At 38.9% G+C, this 17,407-nt stretch overlaps 1 long non-coding RNA gene across 1 annotated transcript in view; it reads right to left on the minus strand.

Annotated features, from left to right (window-relative positions):
- Nucleotides 1-1,738: 1,738 nt before the first annotated feature.
- Nucleotides 1,739-17,407, minus strand: part of LOC134758459 (uncharacterized) — a 138,974-nt gene continuing 123,305 nt past the window's right edge. The window contains exons 5-6 of the long non-coding RNA XR_010133668.1: nucleotides 3,934-3,994; nucleotides 1,739-1,919 (exon numbers count right to left, since the gene is read on the minus strand). This is a non-coding gene — a long non-coding RNA (uncharacterized lncRNA). The remainder of the gene's footprint in view (nucleotides 1,920-3,933; nucleotides 3,995-17,407) is intronic.

Raw genomic sequence — 17,407 nt, forward strand, 5'->3', positions numbered from 1 at the left:
TATAAAAATGGATGGTTTCTTCTGCTTAGTAATGCCTTTCATGGCCTACTTTAGTTACTTAAAAATAACAAATTCATTTTTCTTAATATACTCCATAACCAAGTTTTTCACTAACTCAGATCTGATTTATACCTGAATGAATGTTATTCTGTCAGAAGGGATAAATATGTGACCCCATTAAGACAAAAACTTGGTAACAGACCTTTTTGAAATCTTACAACTATTTTACTTTCTTGGAAAATCAGCCTATTTTGTTCTTTTTATCAGTTTAATTGGATATCTGAGATGATCTTAGTTATGATGTCTTGCCCTTAATAACCTTGGTTAATTATACAATAGCTGGTACAATTATATAATATTGAATTTTAAAATTCTATTAAATCCATGTTTGAGTTATAAACTTAAAATCACCAAAGCTGGGTGTGGTAATTTTAAAATATGGCCCCAGATGATTTCACAACCCTTCCATTGGGAGGTAGGGTCTATCTCTCCTCCCCTTGAATGTGGGCAAACTTGTGACTTCTTGACTTACAGAGCACAGGCTTCCTGGGCTAGATCAGAATAGGTTATGCAACTTCCACCTTATTCTCTAAGAATGTTCACATGGGGGTAAGCCAGGCACCATCTAAAGAGTCTGCCTACCCTAAGACCTCCCTGATGAAGAGGCCATGTATAGGCACTCCAACCAACTGTCCCAGCTAAGCTCCCATTTGACAGCCAGCATCAACTGCCGGCCACCAGCCTATGCCAGGCTTCAAATGGCCACAGCCCTAGCTGACACCTAACTACAACCAAATGAGAAACACAAAGTGAAGATGTCCAACCAGCCTCTTCCTGAATTTCTGACCCACAAAACTAGAGTAAAATTAAATATTTGTTGTTTTTACACTTCTACATTTGGAAGTCATTTATTACCCAGCAATAGAAACTTATACAGCAGGAAATGCTGTCTCGCCTGTATTGTTCTGACTCTGTTTTCCACATGGTAAGAAAACAATCCATGGAAAATGTAGTGGATTTGATCAACTTTGGTTTTGATTCACACAAGATAGAAAATCATTAAAACTCGAAAGCATGTTGATTTCAGTGTTCTGAAAATGCAGCCTGTATAAGCTGTGGTCTATCAAGACCACTGAGTTAGAGAAGAGGTAGTTAAATTATGGGCCTGCTCACCAAATGTGGCCCACCACTTGTCGTATATAAAATAAAATAAATATAGCGCACAAAGCCTAAAATATTTACTATCTTGTCCTCTACCAGAAAGGTTTGCTGATCTCTGAGTTGAAGAATGGCAAAGTTAGAAAGAGAATATAAGTGTTCTAAGTATTATTTTCTTATTATGTTGTTGGGCAAAAATATCATTTTTCAATAGTATCAGTATATTTTAATGGGCCTATTTCATGATTCTTATCAGCACTTCTTAAATTTTTTAAGGATTTTTAGTTGTTGTTGTTTTGGGAGTTCCCCCAGCCCCATTTTTTAGGTCTTCTTGTTTTGCTTTTAGTTTTCCTATCAAAAAGAAAGAGATAAGTCACAGGAGAAGGAATACACATCACAGTTTTCTATGATACCATCAGTGAAGCAAATTCATATCAATTGAAGAAAATTAATATCTTAGGTCAGGGGTTGGCAAACTTTTTCTACAAGGGCAAGGATATTTTTAGCTTTGCAAACCACATGCTCTCTGTCTCATCTACTCGACCCTGATGTTTAACAGAAAAGCAGCCACAAACAGTGCTTAAATAAGTGGCTATGTTTGTGTACAATAAGACTTTATTTATAGAAGCAAGTGGTGGGCTGGAGTCAGCCTGCAATCGTCATTAGCCCACCCCTATTTTGGATAATGTAGGGACACACGCACAAGCAGGGAGGTAGCAGGGATGTGGCACTGCTGCTTGAGATGTTTGCAGTTGTAAATCCTATACAGAGAAGGAAGGAGAATACCATACATGAGATTCATGTCATAACAATATTTTGCCTGTTTACTACATTTTTTATTCAGTATACTCTGAACTATTATCCAGTTTACTAATAATATCGAATTAGAGTTGAGTTAGTATACTGAAAGACCTCATAAGTTAAAATTTAGTCTTTATTATTACAACTTGAAAATCTTACCTTTTTGCAGTAGATTTAGTTCTTCAAGATATAAAAAGAGGTCATTTCAGATTTCAATAGCCCCACTAAAACAGCTACCTCCCAGCCTGAGAGTCCTGAAACAGGCTTTTTTCCCTCTGTTGTCAAACCTTCCTAAACACAGTATTCGCAGACTGTGTGGTATGTTTTCCTCCTAGTTTTCAGAATCCCTGAAGTTCTTCCAATACAAAAAAAAAAAAAAAGGCTTATTTTTACCAGTTGGTGGAGGATGTTCCACTTTCAAAGGGAGAGAATTTTTAATTCCCTCCATAGGGCTTCATAGCTATTGTAAACTTCATGGGCAGGCTTTCACCTGCATAGAGGACCAATTCCACATAATGCCAACCATTCTAGGGTAAAATGGATGGGGTGAGGGTGACAGTAACCCTGTACCCATTACTAGCACATAGTTAAAAGGTAATATGAAAATAGACTTTGGGGAAAATTGTATGTTTTATATTTACCTCAAAATAAATGCCTACTTAGACAAAAAATAAAATTCTTTCCATGGCTAAAAGCAAATAAATAAATTTCCCAGAGATTCAAAAAGGAAAAGAATATTACCTTTGTCCCTAGGATAGATATATAGATGAATAGATTTCAGAGCATTTAAAAATGCACTGAAAAAGTAAGCAACTAATTAGCAATTAGAGATGTATAGTAACATTGATTACATAAATATAAGTGTACATATATAAATAATTATAAAAAGCAAGGCACAAACATTGTAATATTACTTTCAACCAGTTCAATCTGAAGAAAAGGAAATTTTGAAATGTTTGCTTTGAAAGCTCAGGGAATTATCCACGTGTGAAAAACTCCAAAATTGCTTCCAAGTGTAAAAATTATTCTTCTTTCCACCTACAAGTAAGTCAAAATTGCTGTGCACATTTTCATCAAAATTTCTTAAAAGAAATTATCCAGCAAGGAAAATCTTCGAAGCTATACAATAAAAACTTCAGGGACAAAAGAAAACTATTCTCAGTGCCTGCATCTATAGAGTACAAGCAAAACAAACCACCCCTTACACACAAGCACATGTGTGTGTACGTTTATTAATTGATTCAACAAAATTTTACTGAGAGTCATGTACATTAATTTGTACACAATTGTATGCATATAGGCATGTGTATTTTACATGAGTATAATCATATGTGTGAATATATCTGCAAAAGCAAAGCCAAGAGGAAGGCCTAAGGATAAAGAGCAAATATTCATGTAAAGAAACCCCCAACCACATGAAGGCACCAGAAATTATTTTATATACACAAAAATGTTGTATATAGTGATGTTAGAGATCATAATGAATATTGGAGGTGAGAACAGGATGACCTCAAGGGTATCCTTCTGGAGCATCAGAAATGTCTTTGATGGGCAATGATGGAGAGGCACCTGCTCTTAGGAGAGGACACGGAGGGAAAGGCAGAAAAGATAAACTGTGTCACATCACTGTTTAAGAGCAATGACCAAAATTGGAAATTCTTCTCTAAACTTTTTAATTAAACATTTTAAAGTAAAATTGATTATTTAAAAATACTCCTGAAGTTGTCTGGAAGGCTGCTTAAATTTGTGATTGTTTTGGTTGTAATTAATAATAGTAATAACCACAGTTTTCACTTCTAAAGTGAGAAAAAGTAGAGGCTGGCCATTAACTTTTCTCCTTAATCTCTGGCAAGCCTATATTTCAATTGCCTTTTTTAGCCAGAAATAAGGAACTAAATTAGTAATCCATATATAAGATGCTTCTCAGGTAGGTAGCAACTTACCTAGTAATACTAGGGAAAAGGATGCTCTTACCATTACTGATACACCATCATGTAGTCTCCAGGCCAGTGTGCTTGTTGAAGTTAACAGGTAGCTGCAGCCATCATAAGATTACCATTGGGAAAAATTCAACACGATATAATATTAAACAGTAATTTCTGCAGAGATAAAAACAGGTTAGTCATTATAACAGCCAGACCCTGGATTTCCAAACTAATAGATATCTGGTTTTTAATTCTGGCTTAGAAATATAATGCACACCTATTGGAAGCTTATTATTTCATAAGAGAAGTACATAGGAAAAAACTCCAGGCCCTAGGAATTGAAAAAAAGAAGTTCATTTTTTTTAAGTGGGAAGAATGTCCAGAACCTATTAGAACCTACATTCCCTCCATTGCTCTTCCCAGGAAGATCAACACTGACTTTATCAAGAGAAAATGTCTCACTGTGAAAAAACAGGGCCCATTGTGAAGCTGAAGGAGCCAAGCAGACTTGTCTGCTTAAGACCTAAAGGTCTGCCCAAGAGACAGAGCCCTGAAAAGAAGTGAACCTAGTCAGCACAGAAAGCATCCTGGCAGGAGCCATCTAACTGCAAACACCAATACCTCTATAGCTTCTCCTTTAGAAATAGTGCCAGACCAAGCCAGCTTACCTGGTCATCTTTCATTCCCAACTAGATCTGCCCAGTACCTCATGGCAGGTGATCAAAGAACACTACCATCTCGGTGTCGCCTCCCAGCCCTATACCTGCCAGGCTGCAGCCTGCCCAACGCAGGGTGGCAGGGTCAGAAGGACATTTTAAAAGGGGATGAAAATGACCTTTAATATTTTGAGCAGAATGATAACTTCTTGGCAGGTTATATTGCGATAGCACTTTGGTTACATAAAGATCATCTCAATTTCACATTCATTTTAAGAAGTTTTTGCCAGAAAATAGTAATAACAATAATAATAATGGTGAAATACAGGGATTTATTCCAGAATGTAAATCCTTGACCAATGCTTCCTCTAGAAAGACAAGCTGTGACGCTGCAGATTTCCTGGACCTACACAGTGAGCTGCCTGTTCCCAGTGACACAGAAGCCATGGCCCAGGCAGCTAGTGCATTCTGTAACCCAGCTCAATGAAAACTAAGAGTCTGGCGCCCCCTCTTCCTCACCAGAGGCTCTAATTGTAACGGCCACCCTGCTCCACCTCCACCCACCGGTCCAGCGCCAAGTTGCCTGAAACTTCCCCACACCAAACACAACGTGGCTAACAAGAACCTCTGTTCCCAATACATTTGATCATCAAAATAGCACCATGTTTCCCCCAGAGAAATGCAATTTCATCTCCATTTCAAGTAGGTTGATGTGTGGTAATCAGAGGGAGACATAAATTTTGAACTTGAGCTTTATGTTGTGACTAGCATTAATTTAAGTGCCCTGCATCAAAGATCTGAGCTATTCCTCTAAACTGCTTTAAAACCCACCATGACTTTTCATTGTTTCAGAAACCCACAGTGCAATCTGCAATGCATTATAAATTTTAAGCACAGAATCTTATCTATATTTTCTTGTGCATTCCAAAACTCCCTAAAATACTGATCAGAGACAGTGCCCACATTCCAAGACTAGTGCCACAAGTTTGCTACAAGTTGAGGGAGGAAAAAAAATTAAAGTAACAGATGTTTGGGTTGCCTACTTCTGTTATTTTCAAAACTTCATCAACAATGCAAAGTTTTAAATTAGAAATGTACTATAGTTCTATTGTTCCCTATGGAAATTTTTAACTAAAACCAGAGTCTAGGAATTCATTTTCAAATAAATATTCCAACTTTGGTTTTAAGAGGAAAAACTATATATATATATATGTCCTCTTAGAAGGAATGAAAGTTCCATCCGATGAGAAGCCCCCTCCACTCAGCACCGCAGCAGGGAGTAGAATTCAATTGGTGGTAACTGCTCCCCGCTGCTCTTGCAGACTTGGTGGCTCCATGGGGTGTGCTCTCAAGGCTTCTGCTGTCCAAAGGGGAAGCTGTAGGGGATGCTCACGGCGCCACTACAGCTAGAAAATTTTGTGGGTCTGGTCCTATCAATCCTCGGGATAGCTCCACGTGAGGTATTCTCACTCACTTCAAAGACAGGGCAGCTTTAGAAGCCCTTCCAGAAGGCTTGCCTGCATCAACTCAGCATCCATGCTGCTCATCCCCCTCCTGGTTCTGCACGCCCAGCAAGGAAAGCTATTAGCTCTGGCCTCAAAGGAAAGAGGGAGCGGAGTCCATTGTTTGCTCTCAAATCTGCATCCCTGGTGGCTAGTGGTTCACATATTAACTTAATTCAAAAGATTAGCAACTCAGGGCTTAAATTATATAGGATTCAGAAAAGTTCTGATCCAGGCTGAGAATGGAGACTGGACCAACAAGTGGAAACTCATAAAGTAGAGCCAGTTTTATTTGAATGTAAATTGATAGAAGGAAGTCAACATCTTTTGTTGGTGGTATTGTTCCTAAAATCCTTTTGTCCTGTATCAATTTCCCCATCTCTTCCACAAAACTACTCCTGACTCCACTAGCCACAGTAATCCCTCTTTTCTCTGAGCTCTTAAAAATACATGTAGTATCTGCTGCCAACTTAGCACTTTATTATATACTTACCTGTATTAGCCTCTGTATTATATTTTTAATACTGACTCCCCAAATAGATTTTGAGTGTCTCAAGGGCAAACAGAACGTCTTACACTTACTTTCAGGACCTATCACAGGAAGAGTGAGGAAGGGGGACCCAAGAGGACCATTTGGCATAAGCCTCATATTTAAAACAGGCCTCAAATTTAGATTTTTGATGACATCTCCAAATAAGGTTATACCTCAATTTTCATAGACGTACTGGCAAGAGTTTTTAAAAGAAGCATTTCATCCAACAACTTAAAATTCATCAGTTTCTATGATGCTCTTTTGGTATTACTTATTTTAATACTCCAGAAGCCTCAAAAAATAGAAATAATTTAGTTTACCTCAGATTTTCTGCAGTGCCTGGCACTCTGTTACAAAAGATAAATGCAGAAAATGTTCCCTAATGGTCACCAGACATGCTGCAGATGGAGGGAAGAAGTACAGAACTGTTACAGCACTTGACTATAACAAAAGCAGAGTTAGAGACCCAGGGCAACTGAAAAGATTCTACGCAGACTGGCTACAGTGAGCCCCTGAAGCGGTTGTGTGTGTTTTCAGGGCCCTCTCCTGTACAGCTACCTTGTCTCCTTCCTGATAACAACATTAGCATCAAAAGAAGGGGTCTGTCCTCTTTGTTTGATAATGAAGCACCTCCTAAGAACTTGAAGATAAGGCAGCTTTGTAAACCAGTGGAACTTAGAGACAATAGTTGTGCTTCACCAGGTGTGAGAGAAAGCCGAGCAGGAAACTATCTGTGAGGTGCAGCCAAAGGGTTCTAAAAAATCCAGAACTCCAATCAAGGTAGTTTCCAGAAGTGATCTCAGGGAAGCAGGACTAGCATGTGAATCTAATGTAATCCAGAATCCCATACTGTCTTTGGAGAAAGATACTGTGACACAAAGTGTGTGTGAATAGTAAAGGGAAACACAAATTAGCCATGAGTTCATTGTGTGTGTTCCCTTTGTGAAGAGACTCAGGGGTAGTTGGTCATCTTCAGATGACACCTCCAAAACAACCCTGTGTTCAGGGCACCTCTTTCTACCCTATTCTTGACCTCAGCTGATGTGGTAGTTATTAGTACTGTTCACCAAATTTTTCTGGCTCTCCATCTTCTGGAACTTTATAGAATTGCATTCTCCTATTCTTCATCGCAATTAGGGATAGCCTTGGCTTGTTTTAGCCAATGAAATGTGAGTGACTTAAGAGCCAGAGAATGAGCCACTGCGTCTCCATTGTCCCACCTTGCTCATCACAGATCACGACGAAAACAGAGACAGAGACTTGCTCTGCAAAGGTCCTGAGTGAAAGAAGCCAAGCTCTCCAAATGACCAGTGGGGGCGATTTAATATGAAGAAGAAACAAGCCTTCGTTATTTTAAGCCACTGAACTCTTGGAATTATTTCTTAACACAGTTTAACCCACCCTATTCTGATTGATAAAATCAGCGATTACCTCACCATGCTTAATTCCCTGCTCCTCAAACTGAAGTGCCTTCAGGGTTATGCTGTTCTATGCCAGGGGGTTAGAGAAGCCACAGGATAGGGGAGGCACATGTTACCAGAGCATCCACCGGACTCACTGTTAATTTAAAATGTTATTTTTATATTCAAACATACACAAATGAGTACAAAATTTTATTAGTTTTTAAGATGAAAGAGGAGATTTCAAAGAATTTCAGAAGCACAGATTTAGTGGATAAAATAAGGCATTCCAGTAGAGAAGGGGCCTCTGAGAGAAGCAGCCTCAGTGAAGAGAAGAGAAACTGAGGCACAGAGAATCTATGTGACTCATCCAAGGTCACACAGCTAGGGAATGCAGCCCAGGTTGGCTGATCCAAGGCCAGAGCTCTTTTGGCCACACACACCTAAGCATGTGCAGTAATGATTCTTCTGGTATTCTCAACAACATAAGGGAGACAGCCATCCTCATGTGAGAACCAGCCATTGCCTCTTCACTGTTGACTAAGGATGCCGGCAATGAGGTAGCTGACCTTGCTACCAAATCATCACTGTTCACAGACAGAGATGCAACAAATATTCTGCCTTCCTTTCTTTCCCAACTTCTCACCATAGAAAGATAAAAAATAGATAAAGTTTGCCTTTCCCACCAAATTTTCCAGCTTTCAATCTTTATAATCTAATAAATTATCTCCATGTTGGGGGTCATTAAATATAATGAGCTATTGGAGAAAAAAGTGTGTGTGTATGTGTGTGTGTGTGCCTCCAAGAAGGTTCCCCAGTGATGAACAATCCCTTAATAGCTATCTTTGGAACAAGGCAGGGTTTGAATAAATAACCTTCTGCAGTCAGTTTAGTGCCAGATCATTCTTAAAAGCAATATCTTAGGTAAAGTTTGGAAGTAACATTTATGTTTTCTTTTTTTAATTGGAACTTAGCTTTTTCAGTCTCTTTTGGAATTTTATGAACCTAAATTTTCAAGTGGGAGAATTCAAAGCAGATGAAAAGCAACCAGATTTTTTAAAAAAAGAAAAGGACTTAAAAATCATAACCCACCCTCACTCAGTCTTTCAGAGCTAATTATATATAGTTAAGATAATCTGAAACTCTAGAAGCACCCTTGCCAACATTCTTTGTATCTATAAAATCAGCCTATGATAATTTAAGATCAATAGTTTGTAAAAGTCAATAGTTGAGTCCTACCTCTTGTACGTGTGGCCAGTTTCTGATGCAGACATTGCCAATTGCTCAGCATTGTGAGATGCTCTGAGCCATGTAAGTCCATGCCATTCAGTGTCCACAAGCATTAACTCAGGTTTCTTAGTAACTCATTTTGTATGCACATCACTCACAAATAAGAGCTACTTTTATTTTTGCACAAGTCCTTGCTCACTTTCAGAGGACATAGCTCTCACAAATACACTTTGGTTTCCTTGCTCTCTCAGTAAACAGATTTTTTTTCCGCAATGCTCTTTTGGTGAAACTTGTTTTGAGAACAGTGAGTACCACCCTACATCAGATTTTGTCGGTTATGCTGTTATTGCAGATACAGAAGAAAAGTTTGTTAGAACTTTCCAAAAGCTCTCCAAATAAATGCCCCAGGATGGTCCCCTTTCTACCTGTCCAAATTTGTCCCCCATCCTCTCCCTAAAGTCCTCCATCCTCGTCAAGTATACCCCCCAGCAACATTCCAAGCTGGCTGTATCTCTGAGGTTTTGCTCACACTATTTAAACACACGTGCACCCAGTGTCTGTGATGCACAAATTTTTCTGTCTGTCAATGTAAATCCTGTCCAACCTTCAAAACCTAACCCAAGTCCCAAAGACTCCTGGAACACTTCCCATATCAAATTTACCCTCAACAATAACCCACTTCCGTGAATTCTGACAGCAATTGCTGTGCTTGCCATGTATTCTGATGTTTAGCCCTATTCCATTTTACATCATCCTGCAATTGCTTCATTGTGTATTTCTTAGATCTTTCCTTTGATCAAAATGTCATACCGTGAAGGGTATATGTATAAACCAAAGAATGAAATTCTTCAGGAGAGACCCACATGGTAACTAAGATCTTTGTATCTTTCCCAATTCTTGGATCATCAACTTTCAGAAGTTTTCCAGGTCTAATCTACAATGAGCATAGAAGGTACAGAGAGCTTCATCTCCACCCATCTACCACAAGAGTCACCCCTCAAATTGTGTGCTCTTGGAGTCATACTCAAATGAAGGCCAAAACTGAGATAACCACAATTAGCCACTCTAGCAAACAGACTGCTTCACCAGCAAGGCTGAAACATCAACCAGGGCCAGGTGGTGGGAATTGTACAAAGAATCAGACAGAAGTAATGTGTCATGCATAACCAGAGGAATGTCAGCTACAGACCTTGCCCTCAGCCACACAGGTATAAGCTATCCTCCAGGTAAATAGCCTGCATCACAAAGATGCCATGGAGCAGGCATCCTAGACACACCCAGGGAATGAGACCTTGAAAAGCCAAGTACCTATAGCATATAAGCAAATGTCTTATCATAAATAAAGTAAAGATAAAAACAGGAGATTTCTGTTACATTTGGAGATAATATATAGTCCTATACACACTTAAATGTTTTAGCAGAGTGGCATGTTTAGTCAAGTGTGAAATTTTCAGTTTTTTCCGCATTAGTCAACAATATTATTCAGATGGTAAATAAGTTCACTTTTCCTGGCATTAATAGAGGTAGATTGCCGCATACACACACACACACACACACACACACACACACACAGTCTTCCTTAGACTTTATCCTTTTGGTTAACAATACCATTAAAATGTGCAATTCAGCTGCTCATCCCTATAGAGGCAAAATGTTATTTAAAAAGTTGCCTTCAGTTTGTGCCTATTGCTCTAGGGCAGCAGTTCTCAACTAAGGGTGAATCTGCCCTCAGGGGACATTTGCCAAGGTCTGAAGACATTTGGGGCTGACTTGACTGGGATAGTAGTATTGGCATGCTGGTAAACATCCTACAATAAACAGGACAATCTCCTACAACAAAGAATTTACTAGGTCCAAAATGTTAGTAGTGTCAAATTTGAGAAACTCTGTCCCAGAAGTAAAAGCAATACAACATTTCAAGGCAAGAATGCTTGGCCAGGTGCAGTGGCTCACACCTGTAATCAGAGTTTTTGGAGGCCAAGGCAGGAGGATCACTTGAGCTCAAGAGTTTGAGTTCAGCCAGGGCAAGATAGTGAAACCCTTGTCTCTACAAAAAAATAAAAATAATTAGTCAGGTGTGGTGGTACACACCTTGTGGAGGCTGAGGTGGGAGAATTGCTTAATCCCATGAGGTCAAGGCTACAGTGAGCCGAGATCATGCCACTGCACTTCAACCTGGACAACAGAGAAAGACCCTGTCCAAAAAAAAAAATGCCAGATTGCTTCTTGTTTGAGGGAAATCACTTTAATAATCCTTTGACTTATGCAAAAGAAAAGTCAAAATCTTATTTTGAAATAGGTAATTTCAGACTCTAAGCCCTACTGATGGCTTTGTGAACAGCATCTCTGCAGAGACTGGTATGATGTTAACTTCCTATTAAATTCTTAAATTCGTTGAGTGAGAAAGGAAGAAAGAGTCAAAAAGTGTCCCAGATTTCCAGGAAGGACTGATTTGAGGGAATTCTCTTCTAAGGAGGGAGATAAAATAACGCTCAGCAATGTCGCAGTAGGCAAGAGGCTAAATAAAGCCAGTCAAAATGGTGCTCCCCATGTTGAGCATGGCAGATGGCATCTGGAATTGGTGGGATTTCATCCAGCTGTAAGTTTTCCTTTTTCACACTGTTATTCTCTAACACCCGCAAGCCTTCAAAGAAAGTTTTATAAAGCACCACGGCCTAGTGTTCACTGTGTCTGAGGAAATAAGAATTACCTAGTCAAGGATGTCTTTAGAGGAAGTAGGTAAAAGTGTGAAGGAAGCCAGGGCAGACTGGGAGAGCAGTGAGATACCACAACCTGAGAGTGGCATAGGGGGAAATAAGGTGGGGCAGAAGCTTCCTAGAGCACCCAACAGCATATGGGAGGTTCTGCAAAGCAGCAGGGAAGTTATTGAGTCAAGTTTGGCTGTCAGAAGAATCTGGCATCTCCCAGGAATGAAATGCTTTAGTATCCTTGCATGGTCTAGTCACTGGTTGAGCCCTTAATTGGCAAAGCCCTTAGGAAGAGTGGCCTCAAAGTAAACGGAGCCATAGATTCAGAGTGCAACAGCTAAGGTCAGTTACAGTCCTTATACTGGGAGGTCAGCAAGGTGCATTCTCATGGCCACATCATGAATAAAACTATAACTAGCTATTTGCGTGATAAGAGGAAGTGTTTCCTGGAACTTCCATGTCTCAACCCCACCATCTGTTCATATGCCCTCTTTTCTACAGGAGTAGCAACAGATACTTTAATTGCTGATTAATCTCTCAAAAGTAAATAGCTGCCAACCGAGTGTAAGAATAAAGAAAATGAGAACTCAAGTGTTCTAGGATCACCAGAGAAGCAGAAAACTCTCAGACTTTAGAGAGTGCCCAAATTAAGAAACTCTTCACCCACCTTTTAGCTTCACTTGAAACTGGCCCAGGATATGCCATTCAGAGCCCCACTGCAGGGCACCTTGGCTTGTTGCCAGCCCTCTGTCATACAATGACTGCCAGCTCCTTCCAGACTTTGAAATGCTCTGTGAGAGAACCATCATTACCTACCATAGAACTTCTAAGGGAAAATTGAGTTGAATAAATTATTAGCAATTTCATAATAAACTTCAAATCATCCTCCATACATTTTCTTCTAACTGCCAGAGTAATTCATATATTAAACATTTAGATAGTACCATCATTCCTTGTCAACTTTCCCTTGTGAGAGATTGTTAAGAGTAGAACATTATGTTCCAGGAGAGTTTGAGTTCAGAAAGGCCTCAAGGCAGACTGTGAGCTAGAAGCCTTCTCAAAGGCCTGCCAGCTCTGTGATTTTATGATTTCTGATGAAAAACGATAGCACATTGAGAAACTGTCCCTGAAACAGAAAGGAAAGTCAGTGGAGAAGCCAGCCTTAGGGAATGCCTCACTTCCTAGACTATCTCCTAAAATATAGACTATATGTTAGAACCATAGATACTCATATTGTCCCTTTATTTCTGAGCTTCTTTTGGAATAAGTGGTTATTAGAAGATAGTATTTGTTTGCATTTGTAAGCATTCCAAAAACAGCATGCAGAACAACAAGTGAGCCTTAAAAGAGCATCATGAGATTTTTGGTTTTGGTCCTGGACAGAATGTCAAGCATGACCTGCAGTTATTTTTCCAATAACAGTGTGACCCAAAGTCCATTTCTCCATTTTGTCTTACACATCCACTTGCCAGATCTAAACAGAATAAATATTGATACAGTGACTTCAGACAAAGTTAAAGTCAAGTCGGCCTAAAGCACCAGGAACATCAGAAATGTCCCTTAGTGTGTTCTTCATTCAAGTCCTTAGAGTTTTTGGTTGCTCTGACAATAAAATTACTGCACACATTGTTTTCATCTTCTATTTGTAGAATATTAGAACACAAAAATGTTATTAACTTCACAAAGTGTGTATACACACACACACACTCATACATGCACACAAAAAATGCTCAGCTTGTCAACAGCTTTAGTGAAGTAAAATACAATTGATAATTAGAAACATGTGTCCCCAGCAAAGAGGCACAGAAACTAAAAGGTCATCTTTTTCCAAATGACCTAATTAGAAGAGCCTGGAGTGCTGGCTACAGTATAATGGTTTTACACAGCTTTTAACTCAGACTTCCTGTTTTAAAACACTGCAATTTACTGCTCCTGCAGCAAATATGAATGGTCACTTAATGCCAACAGAATTAGGCCTTACAACACCACCTGCCTCCAGCAATCTCATTGTTAGACCCATCAGCTGAGGATTGCTGATTTACCATCCCAGAATGACGATTTAGAACCTAGTGCCAGGATTGCTGCCAAGTTGAGAACAAGGATTTCATGTAGAAGAGAGCCCACTTGGTACTTTACATTAATGCCAATTGAAATATGCATGAATAGACCAGAGGCAAAGCGGTTGTTCAGAATCAGACTATCAGTGAATGCTTCTTAGGTTCTTTTTTTTTTTTCTTTTTGGTCCTAGAGCTAGGATTTTGATGCTGAATAATTTTAATTGACCAGAGACAACAGACACAAACTGGCTGAAAATGCTGCATGGTAGAAACTTAAACAGACACCCAAATAGAATTGTCATTTTAAATAGATACCTCTGTAAATTTGTACTTAATCTCTCTCATATGTATTCAGTATTTCATGATGTTTCAGGAAGTATTCCTCTTGCTTGTCTTTTTCTCTGTCTCAGTTCTCTCATCTGAAATACCTAACTAATGCTTTGGAGCAGCAATGTTAATTGAGGACTGTGAAGAATAAAAATTCGGTAACAGCAATGGATGCTCAGCTACAGACTACATTTCTCAGCCTCTCTTGTAGCTAGATGTACTCATATGACGAAGTTTGGTCTCACAGGATGTGAGTGGAAAGGATGTGTACAACTTCCAATGCACCTTTATACAGACGGTTTGCCTTGAATTTTCTCTGTCCCCCTGTTGCTGGCTAAGAAGTGATGATAATTTTAGCAACCTTGGGTAAACAACCTTGGGTGATAAAACTTTCCTGACAGCCTTGGATCATTCATCTATATACTCTTCCATGAGAGAAATAAACTTCAATCACTGTTAACACACTGTGGATGAGGGCTACTTTGTTAAGCTGTACCTCAACTAATAAAAGCAAAGGGAGCATCAATAAGTTGCATCTACTCTTGTGCCCAGAATTTTGCGTATATCTTTTGCATTGTTCAGTTCATTAGTAAACCAAACTGAAAGTAACTTTAACTTTGGCTAATCCTTATTTTTGCCAATTCTTGAACTAAACTTGTCTTTAATATCAAACTTAGTTCATGGGCTCTGTTCTGCAAAATAAGGAAGATGAGGCTGTTGAAGTTGCAAAATCCAATGGTTTAAGGTTCTGAACTTTACTATGACTGGAAGTAGACCAATCTGAAATATGTTTCTGGCATTGTGTCCAAAGAAGTACATCTGTAAATGCTGTTTCTATAATTTCCCAGATAGAAAAGTTTTGATACATGTATTTTCCTTATATAATAGTTTCTTTGCAATATTTTAAATTCCTATCTGTCCACTGGCTTCTTCCCTTGGACCCTTAGTCACTCAAGGTCTATTTGAATTTATAATATCTCTTAATTGGATTCTTCTGTTCCTCTGATAAGATTTGTTTTATACATCACTTTCCCTACCCAAATTTCTCAGTGTGGTCTAGGACAACTGTTTCTATGCCTATATTCTCATTCTCTCCTTAAATCCCTAAACCTGTGTCTGCTTCATCCCAATCTACTACAATTTCACTTAAAAGATAATCACTCTATTTTCCCATTTCTTATGTTCCTAGACTATTTACACACTCAGCAAACATTTATTGAGCCTCATCCATGTGTCATGAAATAGGCAGATTAGAATACAAAGCACAGTGCTTGAAGATCTTCACAGTTTTATAACATTGGACCGTTTTAAAGAATCTCCTTGAACTTCTTATGATTTCCATGGAAACACACCATTCTTCTTCTCATCCTACTGTTCTGATTATTTCATTCTTTTTCTGGGCTGATCCGCTTTCAATACCCCTTAATAGAGGTTTCCTCCAATGCTCAGTACCAGGTCCTCTGCTCTGCCTTTGTACTCTCTCCTTTTGAAATAGCATCGGTTGTTCCAGCTTCACTGACTGTCTTTTGTAAATGATTTTCATTTGTCTCTGGGCATAAACTTCCACTCAAGCTTCAGTTTCATTGTCCCAATTACACTTTATTGCCTCAACCCACGAAATCCCAACATGTTTAAAACTAAACAAATTTCTTTACCTTACATATACTCCCATTCCTTTGCCTCATCTAATATATTCCTCTGACATATTCTCCTACATACATGTACATAAACTTTCTTGTCTCGCTCTCTCTTTCTGGGTTAACCAAGCCTGCCTGGACAATAGTAAAAACAGAAGTTCCAATCCAAGCAATCTATTTCCTTGTCTGCTTTAATTCAGGCCAACTCACTTATAGTAGCGGGCAAACAGGCATTTACCTTCCCTCAGAGCATGGTGTCTTTTATGCAGTGCCAAATAAGTGGGGGAACAAATGAAGAAATGTCAATAAGCAATTACATATGTACTAACAACGTTTACCTGACAAGTATTTGAGGAAGAAGTAATATGCTTAGTCTCCAAAGAGTTCTCAAATATTCAGGCTTGGATAAAAATATTTATAACAGAAAAGCAACAACAAAAATCCCTCTAATTTTTGTTCTCTCATTTTCTACACTCATGATGTTGAACAGACTTTCCTCAGGATGGCCCTATAGCACCGTCTACCCCAGAACCAAATCAGAGAAGTACTCCTGGTTCCTTCCATTTCCACTGTACTTTAAAATGGGAAGCTACGTTTCCTTTCCTTTCCTTAGCTATGGTTGATATTAAACTTACCCGTCTATTGTCCTCTTATTTTTGGTTCTACTGTTTTGGCAGAGACCTATTTTTCTTGGATTATTTTTTACACATGTTTACATGTTTCAAAAAAAAAACTATGAGATTTACTTTTGTCTTATTCTGTATTTCATCTCATATATGCATTCTTTTTCTTGTTTGCTTTATCATTCAATCATTCATGGTTCTTAAATGTAAACAGACACAAAAAAAATGCTTAAAGAATGAATGTATACTGAGTCTTCAGGATGACCTAAGAGTCAGGTTTGGTGGCTACTTGGTCAAGACTAATGCCCAAACCACTCTCAGAGACTGTCCAGCAAAAACCACAGCCACACTGCCCAGGGCACTCAGCACAGGACATCAGAAATTGTTCTACTACTGCCCCAGAAGGGCAGGGTCTTGGCCACCACCTTCACCAGAAATGAGTTAATCATTGTGCCTACTTTTTCCCATTGCTTACTTCTGAACTGAAGTCTCACTGAGGGCCATCTGATTGGTAATAGCTCAGTCATGACTCTGTCATACCTATGAGGAAGGCTGGGAAAATGAATTACTATCCTCAGCTCTGGAGACTAAGAAGGTAAGAAATATCCTCAAACTAGAAAGGGTATCCAAGGATTCTATGCAAATAAAAAGGTCTGACAAATATCCACTACATTAACTCACTGGCTTTCCTTTCCCACTTCTCTATCTCTGCCAATGTTGCCATCATTTTACCAAATAGCAAGGCTTCTATCAGTCATGTGTTACCTTTTTTCTCCTTCATTTCCTGAATACAATCAATCAACAATTACTTTCAAGAAATCCACTACTTATCCAGTATAATTACTCATGCT

This window comes from Gorilla gorilla, chromosome 4 (assembly GCF_029281585.2).
Source record: "Gorilla gorilla gorilla isolate KB3781 chromosome 4, NHGRI_mGorGor1-v2.1_pri, whole genome shotgun sequence".
Lineage (NCBI taxonomy): Eukaryota > Metazoa > Chordata > Mammalia > Primates > Hominidae > Gorilla > Gorilla gorilla.